General features: G+C 36.2%; 1 pseudogene; it reads right to left on the reverse strand.

The window, feature by feature from the left end:
- Positions 1-11,823: 11,823 nt before the first annotated feature.
- Positions 11,824-18,719, reverse strand: LOC127179701 (NACHT, LRR and PYD domains-containing protein 3-like; annotated as a pseudogene).
- Between the last annotated feature and the right edge of the window lie 6,854 nt (positions 18,720-25,573).

A 25,573-nucleotide genomic window follows, 5' to 3' on the forward strand; every position in this document is an offset into this window, starting at 1 on the left:
CTTTTTTGAATTTCATAAAACACTGTTTAGTATGTTTTTTAAGCCTTTCGTTTTACGGGGACACAGGAAGTGTCCTCATAAACCATGTTTACGTTGTAGTACCCATGTCATTATACACATTTGTGTCCTCATAAACCATATATACCAGAACACACACACACACACACACACACATTTTAAAATTAATTAAAAAGTAGAATTCTCAGCCTTTTTTCTCATTTTCATGTGTGCAGCAATAAGTGATAACAGGTTTTTGCAAATACAGCCTAAACAGAGGACAAAACATGATGCAATTCTTCTGACCTCTCAGGAAAAAAAGGTACAGTTCTGTCGCTGGGGTGGTACCCTAAGGTACCTTTTTTCTGACAGTGTACAGTATGTCTTCATGGATGGCAGTGCCCTGAGTCAACTTTGCGTGGACTTGGACTCAATAAAACTATCACAAAAACTACTTTATGCATTACTTGCATGACACATGACAGGATTATTCAGCCTATGAAAAATCAAAATTACAAAATCAGTATTTAAGCCAATATTGTAAAACATCATATTCTAATATTCTAATAATAATATAAACTATTGCTAAATAGAAAGACAAGATTTTTTTTTATCAGTTAAACAATGTTGGTCATTTATCAGACATGCACAGGTAAACCAGTTTTCTACCTTTTCAAATAAATCACAAGTCAGAATTCACTGTTCACAATCCAAAATTAATTAATAAATAAGGAGCCATTATGTTGTTTTCTCCCATGTGATTAATAAAATGATGAATTTTGATTTTGATCCAATTTTTTTGGATCTCAAATCCCCATTAGATTCCTTAATGTCAAAATTAACATATTATATTTACATAGCTTTCTATTTAATACATAATACATTTAATACAAAATAATTTTATATTACAGTAGGATAGAAATATAAACATTTACACATGCAGATTCATACTGATTTACCAATCCATAAAAATGAATCCAGAAATATCTTCAAACCTACCTCTGTTTCATCAATGAAGAACAAAAACAAACTTCATTTAGTTCATAAATTCATTCTGTCTCTAGATAGCAGCATTAAGCTCTGTTCTGAAACGAATTCATATTATTCACAAACAGCTTTCCTCTTCTGATGTTCTCCTTGCTTTCTTTTCACAAATGTCTGTTGAAATACATTCCCTTCTAACTGGTTTAGCTGGTTGAAGGTTTTACCTGTAAAATGTCATTACAACTCATCATACCTTAAAAAAAACAAAACAAAAAAAAAGAATAGAAACCATCATAGAAGTTCTAATGGTTTTCACTACAAATACCATTATAAACATTACAAAGTATTACCACTAAAACAATTAAAAAAAAAAAAAAAGGTTTCCTGTATGTGTTTTGGACCATATTCTATTAGGATTTAGTGGTTTTAACAAGCCAACAAACTACCAGTATAGAGACCTACAGGGACCACTACAGTTTCCATTAAAACCAATATTATTTCCATTATAACCAGTAAAACCATTAGAAATTCTGTGATGGTTTCTCTCTCTTTTTTTTTTTTCTTTTTTTTTCAGTTTTCTTCATTTCTTTTATGTCCACCTCTAATCCACGTTTGGATAACTATTAATGTGTCAACAATGTCAACAATGTACAATGGTACTTTTACCAGTGGTACTGAATTATTACTCAAACAATTCAGTATTTACTACATCAAAGAATACGTCAGTATTATCATGCCATAATGGTAGGCCATATATGATTATACTTTTTCAAACAGTTAGTGTTTTGATGCTCTTTTGATCATAATACGCCTTTTACGGAGTTGGTCACAAGCAGCACATGCAGGTGCTGAACTTGTCTGGTTTCAGGTAATTATACTATGGGGCTAGTGAATGCTCGAATCTGATTGGTTGACGAACATTCTAAGGTGTGCAGTTATTTTCAGGGAAATATGCTGAAAGTTTGCACAGTGTATGCCTAAGGCCGGGCATACACTGTGCAATTTTTACCCGATTTTGAGCCAAATTCTGACTCGTGGATCTCTTTTTTTTGGGCCGGGCCGAATTTCAGCTTTGTCGTGTGTCCTTGGTCGTGCAGTATTCATGCAATGTACGGGGGACACGAAAAGCGATTAGCTTCTCCTGACAGGCAATCGGACGGTCGGTTGAATTTCTGATATGTCACAGGATATCGCACAGTTGAAGCAGAGCTACGAACTGATTGCCCTAAACTCAAAGTTTTAACTTTAACCTTTTAATCTTTAGTGCAGCAATAAAGAAAACTAAAAGAGGGAGATGTTTTGATAAAATAATGTTATTAGCACGGGAAATGTGAACCATTGTCCATCACTTTGCAATTAATGAAAAAGACAAACACGTCACAAAATTATACATATTTCAGTTTTAAACCATGATGGCAAGCCAGTGCATGATGCCACACAAAAAATTTGCAAACTGCATGAGCGTTATGCCCGTAAAGAATTTTTAAAGTCAATTTGTTTAGCTACAGAAAGTAAAAACTCACCAAGCTTTCGGCATCTGACGCTGCATTAACTGCACATATTCTCTCAGAGGAGACGAGAGAGGGGAGACATTGGGTATTGCCTTCATTTATTTTGTAAAAAAAAACAACAACAACAACATCAACAAAAAGTACCATAAATGTAATAATAATAATAATAACAATAATAATAATAAATATAGCTGCAAGCAGCAATTGCGGGGCCAAGCACAAAAGAGGCAGAATGAGGAGTTAAGCATGGCAAGGAGCAGCAGACCGACTACAACAGTGAGTAACTTAAGCCATTTTAGGATAATATCAGTTGAAATGGCTGAAAAATCATAAATACAACCAATCGTAATAAAATTTAATGGCTTATCACTTTTGACCAACAGGTGGTGCAAAATTTGCAAAAATGTTTTCAAATTGATGTGACGTGTTCTGTGTGAAATGACAATGACACACACAAAGTTTGCCGTCATTATGTCAAAGCTTTGCAGAGATACAGCCTCAGATGTAGTTTGGCATCTTTCCAGCAAATTTGTTGATGCGCTAAACGAAAACGGTTTCGTATATCGACACGAAATTCATAACTTTTTGCCAGCATAGTCTGAAGATGATCTGAGTCAAATTTGGTGAAGATCGGACTAACAGTTTGGGAGGAGTTCGAAAAAGTAGGTTTTGTACATTAATCAAAATGGCGGACAGGAAGTTTGGCCAATTTCGGCATAATGGGTATCAATGTTCTCGACTTGACCCAAGGAATCTATTGGCATCAGTTTCATTCCAATAGGCTAATGTAAACAGAAGTTATTAGCATTTTTGTAAATTTCATTATTAATGTTTAGTGAATGGCGTATTACTTCTGACCCATAGGTGGCACTGTTACCAAATTGATGTGGCTTGGTCAGAGTGTGGTGACAATAGCACATATAAAATTTGGTGTCAATATGTCAAAGCTTTGCAGAGATACAGACTCGGATGCAATTTGGCATCTTTCCAGTAAATTCGTTGATGCGCTAAACGAAAACGGTTTCGTGTATCGACACAAAATCCATAACTTTTTGCCAGCATGGTCTGAAGATGATCTGAGTCAAATTTGGTGAAAATTGGACTAACGGTCTAGGAGGAGTTCGAAAAAGTAGGTTTTCAACATGAATCAAAATGGCGGACAGGAAGTTCAGCCAAAATTGGCAAAATTGGTATCGGTGTTCTCAGCATGACCGAAGGAATCTATCAAAATCAGTTTCATTTCAATAGGCTAATGTACGCAAAAGTTATTAGCATTTTTTGAAATTTCGTTATAACTTTTGACCACAAGGTGGCGGTGGCCCCAAAATTTTTATGTACATTCAGGGCATGGTGCCGAACATTTTTGTAATTAATGTCGAAACGATACGCTAATCCGTTCTCAAGATACAGCATTTTAAAGCTAAATTCAAAATGGCCGACACCCAAAATGGCTGACATGGGAAAATTGGATATGGTTCGACTCGGTATGACACACCGAATCTAAAGAGACCAGTTTTGTGATTTTTGGACAAATCATTCAGACGTTATAAAGAAAAATAGCCATTTTTCGTATCTCCTGACCACTAGGGGCACTGCAAAACACTGCAGGTAGGCTCAGGTCATGCTTGTTATAACACACACCAAGTTTGGTGTCAATATGACAAACTTTATGGAGAAATAGCATTCATTGATTTTTGCTAGAAAAATAGCCATTTTTCGTGTTATTCTGACCACTGGGGGCACTGCAATTCCATAACTTTTTGCCAGGGTCTGAGATGATCTGGATCAATTTTTGACATAACACAACACCAAGTTTGGTGTCAATAGGTTTTACAAACTATTGAGAATGGAGATAAAACTAAACCTCACATTTTTTGAATTTTTGTCCATTCCACTCGGCATAAGCCAAGGAATCAGAGGAAAAAAGAATTTTTGTTGTGTGGCTTACGGTTCAAACGTTATTAGCATAAATCTTTTGAAAGTTTGGACAAGTGGTGGCGCTAGAGAGTTTGAGTTAGAGACTCCAAACTTGCTATGGTTAATGTTGGGACTGTCCTCTATCAGTGTGCAAAATTATACAACTTTCCCGCAAGTGGTTCTATGGGCTGCCATAGACTTGCGGCGGAAGAGGAAGAAGAAGAAGCGGAAATATAGCTGCAAGCAGCAATTGCGGGGCCAAGCACAAAACAGGCAGAATGAGGAGTCAAGCACGGCAAGGAGCAGCAGACCGACTACAACAGTGAGTAACTTAAGCCATTTTAGGATAATATCAGTTGAAATGGCTGAAAATCATAAATACAACCAATCGTAATAAAATTTAATGGCTTATCACTTTTGACCAACAGGTGGTGCTGTTTTCAAATTGATGTGACGTGTTCTGTGTGAAATGACAATGACACACACAAAGTTTGCCGTCATTATGTCAAAGCTTTGCAGAGATACAGCCTCAGATGTAGTTTGGCATCTTTCCAGCAAATTTGTTGATGCGCTAAACGAAAACGGTTTCGTATATCGACACGAAATTCATAACTTTTTGCCAGCATAGTCTGAAGATGATCTGAGTCAAATTTGGTGAAGATCGGACTAACAGTCTGGGAGGAGTTCGAAAAAGTAGGTTTTGTACATTAATCAAAATGGCGGACAGGAAGTTTGGCCAATTTCGGCATAATGGGTATCAATGTTCTCGACTTGACCCAAGGAATCTATTGACATCAGTTTCATTCCAATAGGCTAATGTAAACAGAAGTTATTAGCATTTTTGTAAATTTCATTATTAATGTTTAGTGAATGGCGTATTACTTCTGACCCATAGGTGGCACTGTTACCAAATTGATGTGGCTTGGTCAGAGTGTGGTGACAATAGCACATATAAAATTTGGTGTCAATATGTCAAAGCTTTGCAGAGATACAGACTCGGATGCAATTTGGCATCGTTCCAGTAAATTCGTTGATGCGCTAAACGAAAACGGTTTTGTGTATCGACACAAAATCCATAACTTTTTGTCAGCATGGTCTGAAGATGATCTGAGTCAAATTTGGTGAAAATTGGACTAACGGTCTAGGAGGAGTTCGAAAAAGTAGGTTTTCAACATGAATCAAAATGGCGGACAGGAAGTTCAGCCAAAATTGGCAAAATTGGTATCGGTGTTCTCAGCATGACCGAAGGAATCTATCAAAATCAGTTTCATTTTAATAGGCTAATGTACGCAAAAGTTATTAGCATTTTTTGAAATTTCGTTATAACGTTTGACCACAAGGCGGCGCTGGCCCCAAAATTTTTATGTACATTCAGGGCGTGGTGCCGAACATTTTTGTAATTAATGTCGAAACGATACGCTAATCCGTTCTCAAGATACAGCATTTTAAAGCTAAATTCAAAATGACCAACACCCAAAATGGCTGACATGGGAAAATTGGATATGTTTCGACTCGGTATGACACACCGAATCTAAAGAGACCAGTTTTGTGATTTTTGGACAAATCATTCAGACGTTATAAAGAAAAATAGCCATTTTTCGTATCTCCTGACCACTAGGGGGCACTGCACCGAAACACTGCAGGTAGCCTCAGGTCATGCTTCTTATAACACACACCAAGTTTGGTGTCAATATGACAAACTATTACGGAGATATAGCCTCACATTGATTTTTGCTAGCTTTTCGTAGAATTCTTTCGCGTGTTATTCGTGAACGGCTGGACGAATCGACTTGAATTCCATAACTTTTTGCCAGCATGGTCTGAAGATGATCTGGATCAATTTTTGTGACAATCGGTGCAACGGCCTAGGACGAGTTCGAAAAAGTAGGTTTTACGAACAATTGAGAATAGCGAAAAAACTAAACCTTACGATTTTTGAATTTTGGTGTCCTTTCGACTCGGCATAAGCCAAGGAATCAGAGGAAAAAAAATTTTTTGTTGTGTGGCTTACGGTTCAAAAGTTATTAGCATAAATCTTTTGAAAGTTTGGACAAGTGGTGGCGCTAGAGAGTTTGAGTTAGAGACTCCAAACTTGCTATGGTTAATGTTGGGACTGTCCTCTATCAGTGTGCAAAATTATACAACTTTCCCACAAGCGGTTCTATGGGCTGCCATAGACTTGCGGCGGAAGAGGAAGAAGAAGAAGAAGAAGCGGAATAATAATAACGCCAACGGATACAATAGGTGCCACCGCACCTCTGGTGCTTGGCCCCTAAATATAGCTGCAAGCAGCAATTGCGGGGCCAAGCACAAAAGAGGCAGAATGAGGAGTTAAGCACGGCAAGGAGCAGCAGACCGACTACAACAGTGAGTAACTTAAGCCATTTTAGGATAATATCAGTTGAAATGGCTGAAAAATCATAAATACAACCAATCGTAATAAATTTAATGGCTTATCACTTTTGACCAACAGGTGATGCTGTTTTCAAATTGATGTGACGTGTTCTGTGTGAAATGACAACGACACACACAAAGTTTGCCGTCATTATGTCAAAGCTTTGCAGAGATACAGCCTCAGATGTAGTTTGGCATCTTTCCAGCAAATTTGTTGATGCGCTAAACGAAAACGGTTTCATATATCGACACAAAATTCATAACTTTTTGCCAGCATAGTCTGAAGATGATCTGAGTCAAATTTGGTGAAGATCGGACTAACAGTCTGGGAGGAGTTCGAAAAAGTAGGTTTTGTACATTAATCAAAATGGCGGACAGGAAGTTTGGCCAATTTCGGCATAATGGGTATCAATGTTCTCGACTTGACCCAAGGAATCTATTGGCAACAGTTTCACAACAAAATTATACAACTTTCCCGCAAGCGGTTCTATGGGCTGCCATAGACTTGCGGCGGAAGAAACGGAAGAAGAAGAAGAAGAAGCAGAATAATAAGAACGGCAACGGATACAATAGGTGCCATCGCACCTTTGGTGCTTGGCCCCTAATAATAATAACGCCAACGGATACATTAGGTGCCACCGCACCTTCGGTGCTTGGCCCCTAATAATAAGAACGGCAACGGATACAATAGGTGCCATCGCACCTTCAGTGCTTGGCCCCTAATAATAATAATAAGAACGCCAACGGATACAATAGGTGCCATCGCACCTTCGGTGCTTGGCCCCTAATAATAGCAATAGTAACGGTAGTAATTTAATAATTAGAAATGCCAAATCCTGTTGATATCACCGATAGTTGATGCTTTTTATTATTATTATTATTATTATTATTAAGATATCTCTGGCTATAGTCCATATACATGGCGTCATCGCTCATCGTCTGTGCAACTCGCATAGCCCATTTAACACGTATAGTGTGAGCACATGACTTGTGCTCGACAATCGGATCGTATAGTGTGAGCACATAAATCCTCAGCTTTGGCTTTACATTGCATGTGATCTGCTCATACAGTGCAGGCAGAGCCGTCACAAGGGCTGTGACAAGTGTGCGACCACACAGGGCCTTGTGGCACAATAAATGCAGATTAAATTTGCATTTTAATGAGTGAAATAAGCATTTGACCCCTTTGCAAACCATGACTTAGTACTTGGTGGCGAAACCCTTGCTGGCAATCACAGAGGTCAGACGTTTCTTGTAGTTAGCCATTAGGTCTCTGCCTGTTGCTTTCTAGTAACCCTTCAGACCTTGATTAGCTTGTTCAGGTGCGTTTGATTGGGGTTGAAGCAAAACTATACAGGGTTGCGGCTCTCCAGGACCGACGTTCGCCACCCCTGGTCTTCAATCTGATGCCTGACATCCTTGGACAGCTCTTTGGTCTTGGTCATGATGGAGAGTTTGGAATCTGATAGATTGATTATGTGGACTGGTGTCTTTTATACAGGTAACAAGCTGAGATAAGGAGCACTCCCTTTAAGAGAGTACTCCTAATCTCAGCTCCTTACCTGTATAAAAGACACCTGTGAGCAAGAAATCTTGCTGATTAATAGGGGATTAAATATTTATTTCACTCATTAAAATGCAAATCAAACTATTTTGAAATGTGTTTTTTTTTTTTTTTTTTTTTTTTTTGTTGTTGTTGTTGTTCTGACTCTTACTGTTAAAATAAACCTACTGTTAAAATTACAGACTGAAAATTTCTTTGTCAGTGGACAAACACACAAAATCAGGAGGGGATTAAATCATTTTTCCCCTCATTGTATGTGTAATGTGTATGATGCTATAATTCTGCTTGTTAAAATGTATAATGCAATAGAACTTACAATAGCTCCAAGATTTGATCTCACATCTAAAATCTAGAAGTGACTCAAAACCCTAAGTTGTGGGTGAACATTCCCAAGTGGAGGTCGTGTTGTGTCCACTTACTAACAAAAAAAAAAAAGCATTGTTCTGTTCACAGAGACTGTTCGTCAATCCTGATGCATGCCTGATTGTGTTTTGTGATCGTTTAGTCCTGCCTAGAGCGGTGGGTTTAAGGAAGTACAGAGTAATAGTAAACAGTCTGATGTTCGCAAAATCTCCGGTGTCATCGCATTTATTTAACAGCACAGGTCGGTTGATATCCTTTCAGTTCATTTAAATTGTTTTGATATATGTAAATGTTGTTTAGTTGTTCACACTTGTCCAAATGTTAGCCAGTGGGGTTATCATTCTATAAGGATTGTTGTAGAGAGATAAATGCAGGAGATGGACATTGAGATAATGTCTTTGAATGTTAATGGATTGGGGAACCCAGCCAAAAGCTCTAGAGTAATAGCTAAATTGAAAAAGGAAAAATCTTCTTGCAAAAAACAAACTTGTGAAATAAGGAACCTTAAAAAACGGAAGAAAAAAAATGGTTTTAAAAATATCTTTTATAGTTCATGCCCAAACCGTCGTAGGAGGGGGGTCATTATTTTAATCTCACAAGGTGTCAATTTTGAGTGTCAGAAAGAAATAAAGCATAAAGAAGGGAGATATGTTATTGTTAAAGGAACAATTGATAGTAACACAGTAACTCTTGTGAATGTTTATGCCCCACCAGAAAGCAATAATCAATATTTCAAATTATTATTTGATATTGTGGAAATGGAGGGCGTTTGTGTATGTGGAGGGGACTTAAAGTGCTCCTATTATGCCTTTTCAAATAAGACCTTTCATGCAGTGTGTCATGTAGCTGTATGTGAACATAAACTATCTGCAAAGTTGTGAAGCCGACAATGCACGATAAATAAAGTTATTGTCTATCCAAAAAAAAAAAAAAAAAAAAAAAAGAGTCGGCTCACAATTGCCTTAACGAGTCATCAGGAATTCAAATCTTTTTCTGTTATGGCCATACGTCACGAAGTAACACATTTGCACAATGTCCGCCCACGTTCTACGTCGCGAACAACTTGCCCGCCCACAAACAATTTTATATTCACTTCCAAAGGATGAATCTACAAAGATTATATTTTCTAGTGATCTTCAAAATGCGTAGTTGTGTATGTTATGTTGTGTAACAACCCTGCACATGTCTTGCTAACCGGCTAAACCAATCATAAAGGACTGCGCCATCGCGCCATCTGACCAATCACAGCAGTGAGGGCTTACAGAAAGGAGGGGTTTAGAAAGACTGATTCTTCAAACTGCTTCGCACAAGTCATTTCCGAATCATTTAGAAGTGAGGTAAAATTAAATCTATTTTTGGAGAAAACTAAAGTGTTTTTTGACCTTGCATACATATAAACCTCTTTTAGGAGTCTCATAAAACAATATTAGCAACCTTTAAAATGGCATAATAGGAGCACTTTAAACAGTGGTAAACCATGATTTGGATACAACAAGACATAAAAGAAACAAAAAACATATAACAAAATTCATGAATCACGTGTACAGGAATGGGACTAAATGATGTTTGGAGGGAACTGCAGTTCCAATAGAGAAGGACTATAGTCACTACACCATGCATTCTGTATATTCTAGAATAGATTACTTTCCCTTACAAGAAGAAAACAGACACAGGATACAGCAATGTCAAACTGGGGTAGCTGATGTATCAGATCATAGTGCTATCTATGTGAAGATCTCCCTGGTTGGGGAGAGACACGCTGTGGAGATTAAATCTAGGAATACTAAATAAATTAATAATTGAACAAATTTGCACAGAAATAAAGATATTTAAAGAAAAATAACAATGTTGAGGTGGACCTCTCCATACTATAGGACGCACTTAAGGCAGTGATCTAAAGAAAATGAATAGCTATTACAAGCACATAAACATAATGCTAATAAAGAGGTGATGGCTCAAATTGGAAAACTAAGAAAGGAAATAAATGGCTTATTACAGTTAAAAGTAGAAAAGTCAAGATTTTTTAAAACAAACTTATTATAAAGCAGGACCAAGAGCAATTAAATTATTGGCAAGGCGAATGCGAAAACAAGTTAATTATTTAATCCCTAAATGAAGGGATCCCAAAACACATAAGAATTAAACATGATCCAAAAGATATTGAATTTTTTTATTAAAGAATTACTATTAAGAACTATACAAACAGATCTCTATTATGGATAGAACAAAAGTACTAGAGTTCCTTAATACATTAGATCTGCCCTCAATATTTCAAAATGTTGAGTTTTCTCACTTCTCGTTCCTCGCCTCCTCCCGGTACAATTAGAAAATTGAGATGTCCCTTAAGATTCCTTACTTTTGATCAATTTCTGGGTCAGAGGCTGGAGGACAGAGGAGCAGGAAAACAAGGAAGCAGGAATTTGAATACTGAGAAGCATCCTAATCTTAATATATACATTTAAGAAAACAAAAAAATACACATATTTATATTTTAAAGAAACACCACTATGTTCTGAGATGTTTAAAAAAAAAAAAAACATTTAAAGTTTCTCAGCTGTGTCCCTACTATCAACACTTTCAAAATAAAATCAAAGGCATAAAATCAAAGTCGACGTTAGACTTGTTGGTCTAACTTTTGACACACTTTCTTCATTTGCATTAACCCACATTGTCCTGCACTCAAAGCAGAGTTAATGAAAAAAACATTTTCTAAGAAAAGTTATTTTTATTGGTCATTGGTTTATAAAAATCAAAATGAGAAAGTTAAATCATAACTGTCTGGTAAATGGTTGAAAGTATTTGGAAGCAATGAGATACAATATACTCAGAAAATAAAATATTAATCACGATTAAAGGTTAAAGGATAGATAGATATAGCCATATCACCACTGAAGGGTATTTTAGCAGAATATTAGCCAGCGTTTCAATGATTTTGTTTCATTCTGAATAGCCTTAGAAGTATACTTTGCATGACAGTGTTTGGATGCGTATTCATGACAAGAGAAACCTGTGCAAGTTAAAGAGATCATGTGCTTGTGTTTCTTTCTCCCAACTGTGTTTTTCTCACTAGTTTCTCAGAGGAAGCTGTTAAAACTAACACAGAGACACTGACCTATTACAATAAACTCCAAATCCAGCATAGAGGGGTTCAGTAAATGTGGTGTTGAATGTGTGTAAATGTGTGAGTGTGTGTGCGTCAGAGACGCTGTAGAATGACAGACGGCCGGCTGGCCAGTCTAGATACACTCCTACTCTGTTAGAGGGATGTGAAGGGACTGGTATGATTTTTCTGCTCTCATTGTGTCTCACAGTGAATTTGTTATGAAAACAACTCAGACTCCAAGACTTTTCATTGTATCCAAACAAACTGTCAGTACACCATCCTTTCCTACAGATTCCTTTATACATCACTGATATATCAGCACTCTCACTCCATTCAGCCTCCCAGTAACAGCGTCCAGTCAGACTCTCTCTACACAGAACCTGACACCACTCATCAAATCTCTCTGGATGATCAGGATACGGCTGCTCCACATTAACATGCGTCATCTTTCTGTTCCTCTCAGACAGAGTGAGATGAGTGTTTGCAGTGTCTAAATCCAGTGTAAGATCACATGCATCTGAACACAAAAAGAGAGATTATTACATCTGTAACACAACAAAACAACAGCTATTAAGGTTTGTATGTGTGTGTGGGTGTGTGCTCTACATTTCTGTGGTCCCTCAGTAATCCTGAACGCTCCACCATGATCCACACTACAACAAAAAAAGATCTATTATCTATTATAATTATGAGAGAGATGCTTCATTCTGTAAACATACACTGTTATTGTCAGAAGACCAGCTAGTGTGTTACAAGTTTGCAATAGCACATAATGTAGCAATAGTGCACATCATTCTGTTTATATAGTTATACAGACAACATTTATTATCACCCATCATACAGCTTTTAGTTAGTTTAACTGAGCGTAACTTCATAACACAAATAAAAATAAAAAAATACCACATTATGTGAAAGTCAAACTTTTTATACACCTGAAGATGAGTAAATTAGGAACTAAATTAGCCAAACTATATCTCTAAACTCATTAGGCTGGTGTCTTTCCTGATGAAGACTCTTGGAGATCCTCTGTCTGTCCTGTCCTCACAGCCTCTATCACTGGATAAGATCCTCAAGCTTTGACATAGAGACACACCTTTACATTCACTGATCATTGTGTGTCTACAGATGGTACTCATCCAGAATATTACTTCTACCGCCGCCGTTGCCGTGACGGCATCTTTAGAATTAATTATTCCTTTGGTTTAAAGTTCCATATGTTTTTCGTTTAAGACCAAACATATGACTACTTCTTCATTTTTTAGATAAATCGCTGGAACGAATAAATACTGTGCAACATTTTAACTAATATGAAGGAAGTTTATTTTATTCAAGCGTTCTACAATTTCTTTAAATCACAGACATGTTTTTCGCTGTGTCATGAGCAGGGTTGTTTAGTACTCCACAATATGTATCATAAAAAGATAATAATTTAATAAACATTGAATTATTACATTTAAGTTTCAAAACTTTTATCTGTGACAGTAGCCTAATGTTGGCTAAATAAATATACCCAACACAAATACTGGTTAATACTGTACAGTAAAAAGTAGCACTCTTCAAGCGCTGCTGTCACTGTAGCCTATATTTCACTCTAACTAAAGTCAAATAGTGAAATTAGTAAAAATAGTGGAACTTTAAGCATTTAGAGTAATTAGTTGAGATTTAATGTTATAATGCTATAATATTATTGTTATTAAACTGGTAATTTTTTTTATCTTAATTCACAAGTGAAAAAAATGTCACAAGTACAAATGTTGACACAGTGTCAAGCATCCCTTTGTGCCACCTGGTGGTGATTTCAAGAACGAGTTTCACATCTGACTGATTTGTATTTGCCTCTGAGGCATTACTGCGGCAGTAATTACGGTGGTAATATGCGTTGTCGTTGACTACCTACTGTATATCCTTTCATTTGTGCAAGTGTTTTAATCAGTAACTTTTATTTATCTTCTAACTGCAGTAATGCTGGTTTGAATCATTCAGGTCAAAACAAAATTTCTTCACATTTATACTGAATCTTATATCTGTTTTTGCTTAACGTCTCTGACAGCAATAATAGTTTACTTTAAGGCCACAATTAACCCTCTCTTACTCTGTCTGTCAAATGGAGTTATAAAATCTATCAACTCTATCAACCGTAACAGTTTTTAGTGACTTCATACTGCACACATTTACACATGACAGGATGATTGTTACTGTAGTGTTAAACATACTTGAGATTTTCCAGTCTGTAGTTTGAATCAGAGAGCAGCTTGACTAATGATTGTCCTGGGTGATTGCAGCTCAGATCCAGCTCTCTCAGGTTTGAGGGGTTTGAACGCAGAGCTGAAGCCAGAAAACAACAGCCTTCCTCTGTCACCATGCAGCGAGACAATCTATGAACACACAAACAATCAAGATAACATGACCTGTGACATAACTGATCAAATACAAGAACATGGAAATGCATTTACATCCATTTTAGTGGCCTGGAAATGATTTTGGCAGATGAATTTTTGGCAATGTTTTGTTTTTATCATGGATATGGGGGAAAACAAATTTTATTCTGAATTCTAATTTCGTAATATTACTTGATGTATTTATTAATCTACAAAACTAGAGACTCTTAAAGTCTGCTTTAATAAAATGATTCATTGGTTCATTGTTGATTCACTTTTTATTCACAGATCACTCATGATGGGTTCAGTTCAGATGAAATATTTCCAGTGTTTTACTGCAAAGTCGATTTCATTATCAGTTTCTGTTCATCTCCATTCCTAACAATTTTGATTTTGGACAACAGGCTTGATCAAATACAAACCCAAAGTTTTCACACACACACACACACACACACACACTGGGGTCTGCTCATATATTACAAACACCTAGATCACAAGCAGAGCAGAGGTTATATTTAATTTCATATCCATGTATCTGTTGTTCTTACCTCAGTATGTTGAGTTGACAGTGTGAACTCTTCAGTCCATCAGACAGAAGTTTCACACCTGAATCCTGCAGGTCATTGTGACTCAGGTCCAGCTCTTTCAGTGAGTTTGATGATTGTAGAGATGAAGACAGACTTTCACAGCACTGACCAGTGAGTTTACAGCTTGCTAATCTAAACAGATCAGAGTAAAAATATTGTACACTCAATGAAAATTTTAAAATTGGTATGAAAGTAGACCCTGTTGGTGGTTCTGGTGGCATTCATCTTTATTAAAAGAATGTCACCTTGACTTTTCCCAGAATAATGCAATTTATTACTTTCTTTAAAACGTTTAATAGTGAAAAAATTGACAGGCACAAACAAGACAATGATAAATTATTTTTATTTATACTATTTACACTACTGTATCAATATACTTACTGTATGTGAACTTCAGAAAGCATTTTACAAAATGGAAAAGTTCAATATTTCTTCTTAAATGTAAACCATACAGTGTAAATTGGTATTCTACTGCATTATTTCACTTTAAAAAACAATGCAGTTTGAAAAAGAAACCCCAAACCTCAGTATGTTGAGTTGACAGTTTGAACTCTTCAGTCCGTCAGAGAGCATCTCCACTCCTGAATCGCATAGGTCATTGTTACTCAGGTCCAACTCTTTCAGTGAGTTTGATGATTGTAGAGATGAAGACAAACTTTCACAGCAATGATCAGAGAGATTACAGTCAGCAAGTCTATAACAAAGGATGAAACATGGTTCAATAAAGAGGAGAGAAAATTAAGTCAAATGCTAACATCACAAAACAACATTGGAAGAAAGCCTTTTTGTGCTTCTGCACTGAACTGACATTATTATAAACTGACTTAAGATCTGTTGTAGTCATACTGACACAGGTCTGTTTGCTAAAATCACATGACCGGACACATTTATATTTTAAATTTCTATTTTTAAATTCCACAGCAAATGATATGACAGCAGTGCAGTCTAAACTAATGTATAAACGAAATAAGAGATCAACACATAAGAATGACAAAAATTGTTCTTGTTCATAAAGAAATAAAGTGCTTTATCACTGTTCATGTTTCATGGATTCCCGACTTTTGATCTGAAATGTAAGTAAAATATTCAAGATGCTTATAATTTTAGACTATGTAAATTAGCTTTTAAAGTGTTTACCAGATGTTTGTAGACTACAGATGCTAGATTAAATGTTCTTTTACAGACGTCTTGAAGACATATGTGTGCTGGGGTTTTTTTAATCTGTGTGATCTTAAATGCTTTTGTTTTTGTTTACACACATTGCATATAAACAAACACTTTCAACTAAAAACAGGATATCATGTAAGTTTGTTGTGGATATAATTACAGGCTTGTTCTGGAATGACTATTGAAAACGGACTGTAGAATATTCATTTTTATGAACTCAAAACTTTTCAGTCCATTACCTTTGAAAACCTAAAAGAGTTTGATTTGCTGTGAAACAAACTGTGACTTACAGAAGTGACTTATCAGCTTTATCTGATATTGTTGGATTTGTGAAGGGTGTAATTCATAAGGACGAATATATTACCATATAACCACACAGAATCACATCAGTTAATACTCACAGAGCTTTTCTGCAGCTCAACACAGCTGGTAAAAGTCTTCTTCTGCCCTCATCTGATGTGTTGTATTTCTTCAGATCAAACTCATCCAGCACCTCTGATATCTGAAGCATGTAGGCGATTGCTGAGCAGAAAGATGGTGAGAGCTTATTCACTAAGTGATTCTTTGATTTCACAAACTCCTGAATTTATCTGTACAGAGTTTGATCATTCATTTCCAGCAGACAGAGAAACATATTGATGCATCTGTCAGCTGAGTAATGTTCATCACCCTTAATTTTGCTTTGAATAGACTTTGTTGTTTTCATGATGATCTCTGAGCTCCTCACTGTGTGTGTCAGTAGATCCTGTAAGAGTCTCTGATTGGACTCCAGTGAGACGCCCAGCAGGAACCGCAGGAAAAGATCCAGGTGTCCATTCTTACTCTGTAAGGATTTATCAACTGCTGCTTTGAGTATCTCAAGCAGAACAGAGTATTCCCAGATGTCCCAATTACATTCATCCAGGCACAACTTAAGTGATTCTTTATTTTTGATAACATTTGAATAAAATACAAAGAAAGCAGCTAGAAACTGTTGAAAGCTCAGATGTATGAAGCTGTAAACTTTCCTCTGATGAATCACAGATTCCTCTTTAAAGATCTCTGAATACACTGAGGCGTCAGTGACGTCTATGCCGCTCTCTCTCAGGTCCTCCTCATAGAAGATAACATTGCCTCTCATCAGCTGACTGAAGGCCAGTTCAGCAAGTTTCACAATCACTCTTCTGTTGGACTTCAGTAGTTTCTCTGGATCTCTCTCATCATACTTCTGATTCCTCATGTTGATCTGAGTCAGCAGGAAGTGAATATACATTTCAGTCAGAGTTTGAGGGATTTCTGTAATCTCATTTTGTTTCAAGAGGCTTTGAAGCACAGTGGCTGAGATCCAGCAGAAGACGGGTATGTGACACATGATGTGGAGGCTTTTTGATCTTCTAATGTGTGAGATGATTCTGCTGGCTTGATGCTCATCACTGATTCTCTTTCTGAAATATTTCTCCTTCTGAGGCTCAGTAAATCCCTGAATGTCTGTCACACGGTTTATATATTTTGAGGGGATCCGATTGGTTGCTGCTGGTCTGGAGGTGATCCAGATGAGAGCAGAGGGAAGCAGCTCTCCTCTGATGAGATTTGACAACAACACACCCACTGATGAAGACTCATTCACATCGCAAACTTTCTCATCGTCAGAAAACAACAGTGTAATTCTGCTTTCATCTAGACCATCAAAGATGAACACAACTTTACACTCCTCATAAATCTTTGAGTCCAGATGTTGAAGTTCAGGATGGAAGTCCAGCAGAAGTCTGTTAAGAGTGTACTGGTGATCTTTAATTAAGTTCAGCTCTCGAAATGGAAGCACAAACATGAAATCTACATCCTGATTGGCTTTTCCCTCAGTCCAGTCCAGAATAAACTTCTGCGCAGAGACAGTTTTTCCAATTCCAGCGATGCCTTTAGTAAGAACAGTCTTGATTTTGTCTTTCTCCTTACATCCTGGTTCATGTAAGGTTTTAAAGATGTCATTGCAGTAGATTGGAGTGTCGTGTACTCTGGCTTTTTTCTCCATCTGTAAAACCTCATGCTCTTCATTCACTGCTTCACTCTCTCCCTCTATGATGTACAGCTGTGTGTAGATCCAGTTCAAAGGGGTTTGATTCTCTTCTAGTTTGATACCCTCAAATAAACTCTCATACCTGTTCTTCATGCTGGTTTTATGTTGATCTCTCACTCTCTGTAGAACATCATCTACTGGTTGGTGAGAGTTTTGCTGCAAGTCTGCAGTCTCCTTCAACAGTGTGTGTGTCTGCAGAGCTTCTATGTTTTGCCACCCCAGAAAATTCCGACAGTAGGAGACAAAGTGTATCAGGTAGGACATCACTGATTTGATCACATCACGTTTCACTCTGAAGAAACAGTGAGATGAACAGGAAAACTGCATTAAGAATCAACATATCAGTCAGCACACTAAATTCTGCACTCTAGTTTGAAATGACACCACATTCACACAGAAGTGTCAGTTCAGACAGAAACAATAAATGAATGTTTATTGCTTTTCATTTCTTTGTATTTTTTCTTTGACTCCTATAGATTCTTCTTTAACTCCTTACATAAATAAAACACATCTGTAGTCAGCATCCCTTTTATTATGGTCCGTCTCGTTTATACTTACTCAGAGTCTAAGGTCACTGCTCCATCACTGAGATCAGGGGTTTTCTCCATGGACTTGTCACTCTTCACAGCCACACAGCTGGGTTCTGGAGATGCTGCTTTATGTGTGTGAACATCCTCCTCTCTCATCTCACAGAGACTCATTTTACAGGCAGTTCTTTGAAAAAATACAACTGAATTGACCAAAGTAGTCATGGATTGACCAAAAGAGACACTGATCACATTCAGATAAATTACTATATATTACTTATAACTGATATAACACAATTTTACAGGATAGTTAAGCTTCTGTCAATTTCTAGATCAAGTTTTTTAATCAGTTTTCTCTTTTGATAAAAAAAAAAAATGTGGTCAGTCAGCTGAAACCATTTCACTAGCATTATAAACTTGACTGAACTAGTTTCTTTTTTCTCAAGAAATAAGGGAGCAGAAAAACAATGTTGGTTATTTACCAACAATGCACAGGTAAACTAGTTTTCTTCCTTCTTGTGTATTACACTTGTGTGAATCTTCTTAAGAAAGCAGATAAAGTTCTTAAAATCAATTCCAAGAAGAATGGAAGACTTTTCCTAAGTAAAATTCTTGAAAAATTCTTAAGTAGTTCTCAAAGATTTTAAGAATGTATTATTATTTTTGTTTTGTTTTTCAAAAAGAAAATGACAGGCTTTGGTGTTATCTGTTCACACACTGCAGATTTCGCTGAAGATGTTCCTGAAGACTATGCCATCATCTGTATTTTACAAGAAACAGATGGCTAGTAAAAAGTGATTGCATTAAAGAAAATAAATCAGTGTTTCATTTGTTTTAGGTAACGTTTTATGATAAATTAAAAATAATGCAAAAACAAAAGCAGAGACTAAATGTTAACTGTCAACAGGTAGGTAGAACACATAATTACTGAAAATAGTACTTATATAACACAAATATTTGTGTGACTTTCTAACATTTACAGAAAAAGATGCTAGATCACCTGCAAAATGTAAGTTATGCACTGAAATGCACATGTATCCGTCAAAGCATCTGAAAGGGCAGCCGCGTGTCTCTAAGTAACACGTACAGTGATGTTTGTCATGTGGACAAAACTATTTTAAATCAAAATACACATTTAAAAACTTTCTTAATTAAAATAAAATGCAAAATAGAATTTCATGACCAGTATGAAATATTTATGGCTGCAGATTTTCTCACTTAACTTGTCATGGTGCTATTTTCACCATAACTGGCTTCTTATCATTTATTGTTGAAATATATGCTCATAAATATTTGAAACCGCAATAAAAAGGTGCAATTATTAATAAAGTAAGATTGTTAGATATAGTTTGTAGAGAAATGTTGGTGTGATCCTGGTTCCTGAACTATAATTTTTGTCACTGTGTGTGTGACATACTCAGAAAGGAAGAAAACTGGTTTACCTGTGCATTGTTGATAAACACCGCCGTTTTTTTTTATTATTCTTATAAGATTCTTGAGAAAACAGAAACTAGTTAAGTTTATAATGTAAGTGAAATCGTTTTTAGCAGACTGACTACATTTTGCTAGGAAAAACACAAACTACATCAAGACAGAAAACATAAAAATGTAAAATGCTTTTTGTAGTCACAGAAAAATTACTGAAAGTAGCTTAACCATCCTGAAAATGTGTTTTTTTTTTTTTTGGTGAAGTGTAAGCAATGTTTATTAAGTCAATACAATTAATGACAACAGAATTAGAATTAGAATGTTTTTCATTCTAAAATTTAAATCCCTTAAAATCCTTTAAATATAAATGACAATTACATACCCCTGCAAAAAAAAAAAAAAAAATGCACATAGAATACAGTGACAAAATATTTGTACTTTGTGATTATGTGTCTATGGTTGTAATGCTTAATATTTGAAAAGGAACAATAACTTAAACATTTTACAGTGATACAAACTCATCAGAGGTGAAAAAGGTGACAAAGACATAACTATACACTTTGCTTAAAAATTGAAACACCACAAAATATTCTTAACTTTTTTCTTAGAAAAAAAGTAAAAAGACCATTTAAAAAAAAGTTTTGTAAATTCAGCCCCTGATTCTTGAATATGATTTTATAACATCTGATATTCTGACTTGTTAATTTACTTTTGAGAAATCATGGATCATATTCCTGGAATCCACATTTTTATAGGATAGTTCAGTTCCATTATTTTTGTATTTTATCAGCAGGTATTTGGTATGGAAAGCTATCAACTCTCAGAAAAATTAACTACAGAGAATAAAGCATCCAAACGCTTTACAGTAAATTGTTAAAAATATTTACACATCATTTAATAATGATCAATGAGAATGACCCCAAATATTTGTCAGTTCAAACCTACCTCTGTCGTGACAACAAACAACATCAAACACAAACTTCATCTAGTTCATAAATCCTGTCTCTTCAAACAGCTGTTCTCTTCTAAGAATCTTTGCATTCTTCCTTCCATAAAACTGAGCCTCACTGCATAGTTTTACTTGTCATAAACTAGCAGAACCAGTTTCTATTTTCATAAGAAAAAGAGAAGCAAAAAAACAATGTTGTTTTCTTTTTCTGAATGTTTACATCAAACCCAGGCTTATGGCACCATGATATGCTTTACTATGAAACTGTATAGAAGTGATCATAAGTGTAACCCTCTATACTCGAACCGAGTGTAGCGGTAGTTGCTAGTGCACTTCTTTAGCCTAGAGGAGTGATGTTTACCTGCTCTCAGTAGCTGGCCTCTGTTATACACACAGCATGCAGGTGTTAAACATTAATAAAACTCTTCATCTCTGTCACATGCATTCGCAGGTTTGGTTTCTGTAGATTGTAGATTAATATTCACTTCATCCAGTGCTTTTTTGACCCTGTTCACACAGCAGCAGAATACAGTGTCAGTCCTATTTTAGAGTGATTAATACTGTTATGATCACACACAGTTCATTCACTAACAAAAGCAACAGTCGTTATTATGTCATATGCCTATGACACAGTAAGTCGTAACGTCAGTTGAGGCCACAAAATATTATCTTGTGAGAACGTGATTAAACGAAACAGTCCCAAAATCATACTGAGTTAAGTAAGTCCTTCATTTCTGAATATGTTCACTTCTAATCCAAGTACAAACACAAAAGCGTGTTTACAGTAATACTCTTACTTTACTTGAGCTAAGATGACAACAACATGATATCTGCCAGTACTTACATTTTAGACACAATATCTCAGCACCTATAGATGAAATAAACTGTCATGGTTTGTTCCTTTTTAATTCATGCCTGCAGATTAAAGTCAGTGAATTGAGTGTACTACATGCAGAAAGTCATTTTGTCAAGGGCAATAACATATTCTATCAAAATGATAATATAATAGAAATCCTTTGAATTCTAAAAAAAATATATGATTTTCACAGAAAATGCAAATGCACATCATTCCAGACTCAAAAAGACACTGAAACAATGGGAAAAAAATACATTTTGATCTGAACAGGTCAGAGTTTCCTAAAGATGCAGCATGTTTCCTTTAGATCAGAGGTTCTCAACCTTTTGGAACTAAAGCCCCCCAAACCTCCCCTATCATGTGGCACGCCCCCCCCTTTGTTATACTTTTCATAACTTATGACTTTTAAAATAACTATGAGTTTTATAAAACTATATAAAAGGATAGATAGATGATAGATTTTGAACAAGAGAACTTAAAGTAGCCTATAAGTTGTAACGTGTAAACGCTAAATAACGTGTAAGTATTATTTTACGCATACTATCCGCCCTAAATAATATTCAGTACTATTTAGGGCAGATGTTATACGAATTTCGAAGGTGTGGGGGGTCTATAAAGTCTGTAAGATTGTACATTTTACATGCTAGTCTACATTTTAATATTAAGACAATTTTAAGAGTAAAGTTATTAGTTAATTATTTTATTTAATTTTATAAATTAGTCCATTTAAAATGTTATGAATAAGTCCGGGCTTCGGGACAATTTTCAAGTTATAGTTCAGACTCAGGCCGGGCCTCGGGTCTGTTTTAGGCTTCTCCTTATTTTGATATTTTATACATACACCACAGTGGCGATTTCTTTAAGACTGCAAGGGAAGCTCAGCTTCCCCTATAATGTCACAAAATTAATGGTCAAATTATGTACTATTGTATTAACATTTTATTGACTAAAAATGCGTTAGAAAACGTTCATCTCAAAGACGAGTTCGTTCAGAATCAGTTAGATATAGCAGGTCGGCTGACTTGCTATATCTAACTATCTAACTTCTCATACATTCCCGTAGCGTCACAGTGCATTTCCCCGTTGAAGCCCAGCGTCCATTGACTTCAATGCGGCTGCTTTGAACGTTTTTTTTCAGTGCTTTGAAACTAGACGGTCATTGGATAAACGCTGCGATTATGTCCCGCCCACGGACGCTCAGCGTCTCTGGGGGTGAATGAGGAGCAAATGAGGAGTGGGCTGGCCTGGACTCCGAGCTTCTGCGTGATGATTGGAGGGTCTGTCGAAAGATTGCATCTCCTTTTGACTGACAGCGATTTTGTACTATAAGGAATCACTGAAGCTATTCGCGCTCAGTCCCATCGCGGATTTCTCAAGTTCAGTCGAAATAAAAACTGCTGCAACCTATTTCTTTATATTTGCTTGGCGAAATTGCTTGATTTTCATCATACATTTCACACAATTATACACCACATTCCTTGTTTCACTTTTACAGAGTTTAATATTTTTTTTAGATCGTTCATTCATTCATTCATGTTAATATTTAATGTAGTAATCAATATATATATATAGATTACTACATTAAATATTAACATGGAGGATGACTATAAATTAATATATATATATATATATATATATATAGTAATCTTGAAAAATTTTAACATAACATAATGAAACCTTATATTTCTATTAAAATACTTTATAAATAAATAAATAAATAAATCTCCATAATAACCTTATTTAAATTGCAAAATATTTATACTATATAGTAGCATCTGACTAAAAGAAAAAAATACATCATATTTTGCATAATAAAACTAAAGCTTTTTTTTACGATTGTTTGCATTGTGACTTACTTATGACAATAAGGCACATTCTTGTGAATAAATAAATAGACAATTTTATGATGTAGGCCGAAAATGAGCTTCCCCCTATTTGACAGACCAGTAGCCGCCACTGATACACCAATTATGGTGATGAAAACAAATTTCCGCGCTGATGGAAACACCACGAGACTTCACTTTTGCTTTCACTTTCGAGACCGACTCGGAAAGCGTTTAGTGTCTCCGCCAGCAGCAGCAAATCAGCGCAGCTGGAAGAGATCCGCGTTCAAGCACGCAATAGGCTGAAAATGCCACAAAGCACCAGCAAACGTAATTACAATGAATGTTTCTGGGGAAATAAGGGGATATTTGAATTATTTATTAATAAACCAGTGTTTTCAGTGTAGCAAGGATGAAGTTGCCGATCCTGACTCGGACGCGCCTTTAGAGAAATGCATCTTTACAGATTACATATAAAAAGAGTTTTTGTGACAGAATATTTGTTTTATTTCGTTAATTAATCATTTCAAGCGTTCTATAGATATATGTACCATGTCTGTGAGGTATGCATTTGCTGAGTTTCCGTTCATTTTTGTGAAGCGCTCCTGTTGAGGCAACAGAAAGCGCATAATGTTTGTTTTCTTTATTTAATAAAAGCACCTTTTGCAACGTTTTGTTGATGCTGTGAATGCACACAAATAAAAGTTGACCCTTAACAGTTGCGAAAGATGTATTATGAGCAAAAATGACGGAATATTTTAAATTGTTTCCACTGAAAAAATAATGTAAGTCATCGCGCTGGCGCCTCAATGTCCTGCAATGCGCCTCTAGCTTCCACTCTCCGCACAAATTTGGGTATGCGTCTAATAGCGCACATTTCTCTAAGTTTAACATTGCAACTAACATTGTTTTATACTTGAACTCCTTTGGGCCTATATCTATAGATTTTATTTTAAACAAGTCGTGATGATTTCAGAAGGCAAAATTGATCAAACAGTCCTTACTTTAAAAAACAAAAACTTTAGGCTATATTTAATGAACAAAAATGCTCCAGACGTTTTTCTAAATTAACGTAACAAAAGAATGAAACGAAATAAAATCACTTTACCATTACATACAAAACTGAACTTTCAATAGTTGAAAGAGTAGTATAAGCTGTTTTGGGAGAAGGGGGGAAAAGACGGGCTCGGGCCGATAATTCTGAGAAGCTGTCGGACAAGGGCCAGTCTAGGAAATATATATGAGGCCCGTGCAGGGCTTTAATGAGCATTTATCCGAATACTTTAATTATCATTCAATGTTTGCAACACAGACATGTAACCTATACCGTGTATCCTGGTCGTGAAGCTTGTTCAAACAAAGCTTAACTTACATGAGCAGAGCTCTCTCTGAATCAGCGGTTGCGCGAAAGCAGGTTTAAATATTCCGATGTGATTGCCATTTCAAAGGTTTTATAGGCATGGCGAAATCATCATCATATAGCAGTAAGATTGCGTGTGTTTAAATCGAGATCGCGACCTTTCAGTGAATAATCCATATGAGTCTATAGCCTATGTATTTTTGTACGTCAAAAGTTACTCGCGCCCAGGCCCGGGCGGCCCCCCGGTTCCGCAAACCATGATTTGCGCCCCCCTTCCGATCCCTCCGCGCCCCCCCAGTGGGGCGCGCCCCCCCTGTTGAGAACCACTGCTTTAGATGAACTGTTTTGTGCTATAATTTAACTAAAATATAATAGCTGGAATTACAGTCACATGCAGTAACTGCTAAAAGGACACTAGCAGGCTGATATATTAAATTTGTGTCATGCATTCAGTGCTCATTTAATCAGCTCATTCTCACCTGAAATCACAGTGAATTGTCACATCTCTCTCCTGAGCTGCTGGAGCACAAACTGAGCCTCCTGTTTTCATCCTCCAGCATGAGCGCAGGAACAGACCAGAAAACTGGAGAATATAGAACACTTAAGTACATG

Source organism: Labeo rohita, chromosome 17 (genome assembly GCF_022985175.1).
Source record: "Labeo rohita strain BAU-BD-2019 chromosome 17, IGBB_LRoh.1.0, whole genome shotgun sequence".
NCBI lineage: Eukaryota > Metazoa > Chordata > Actinopteri > Cypriniformes > Cyprinidae > Labeo > Labeo rohita.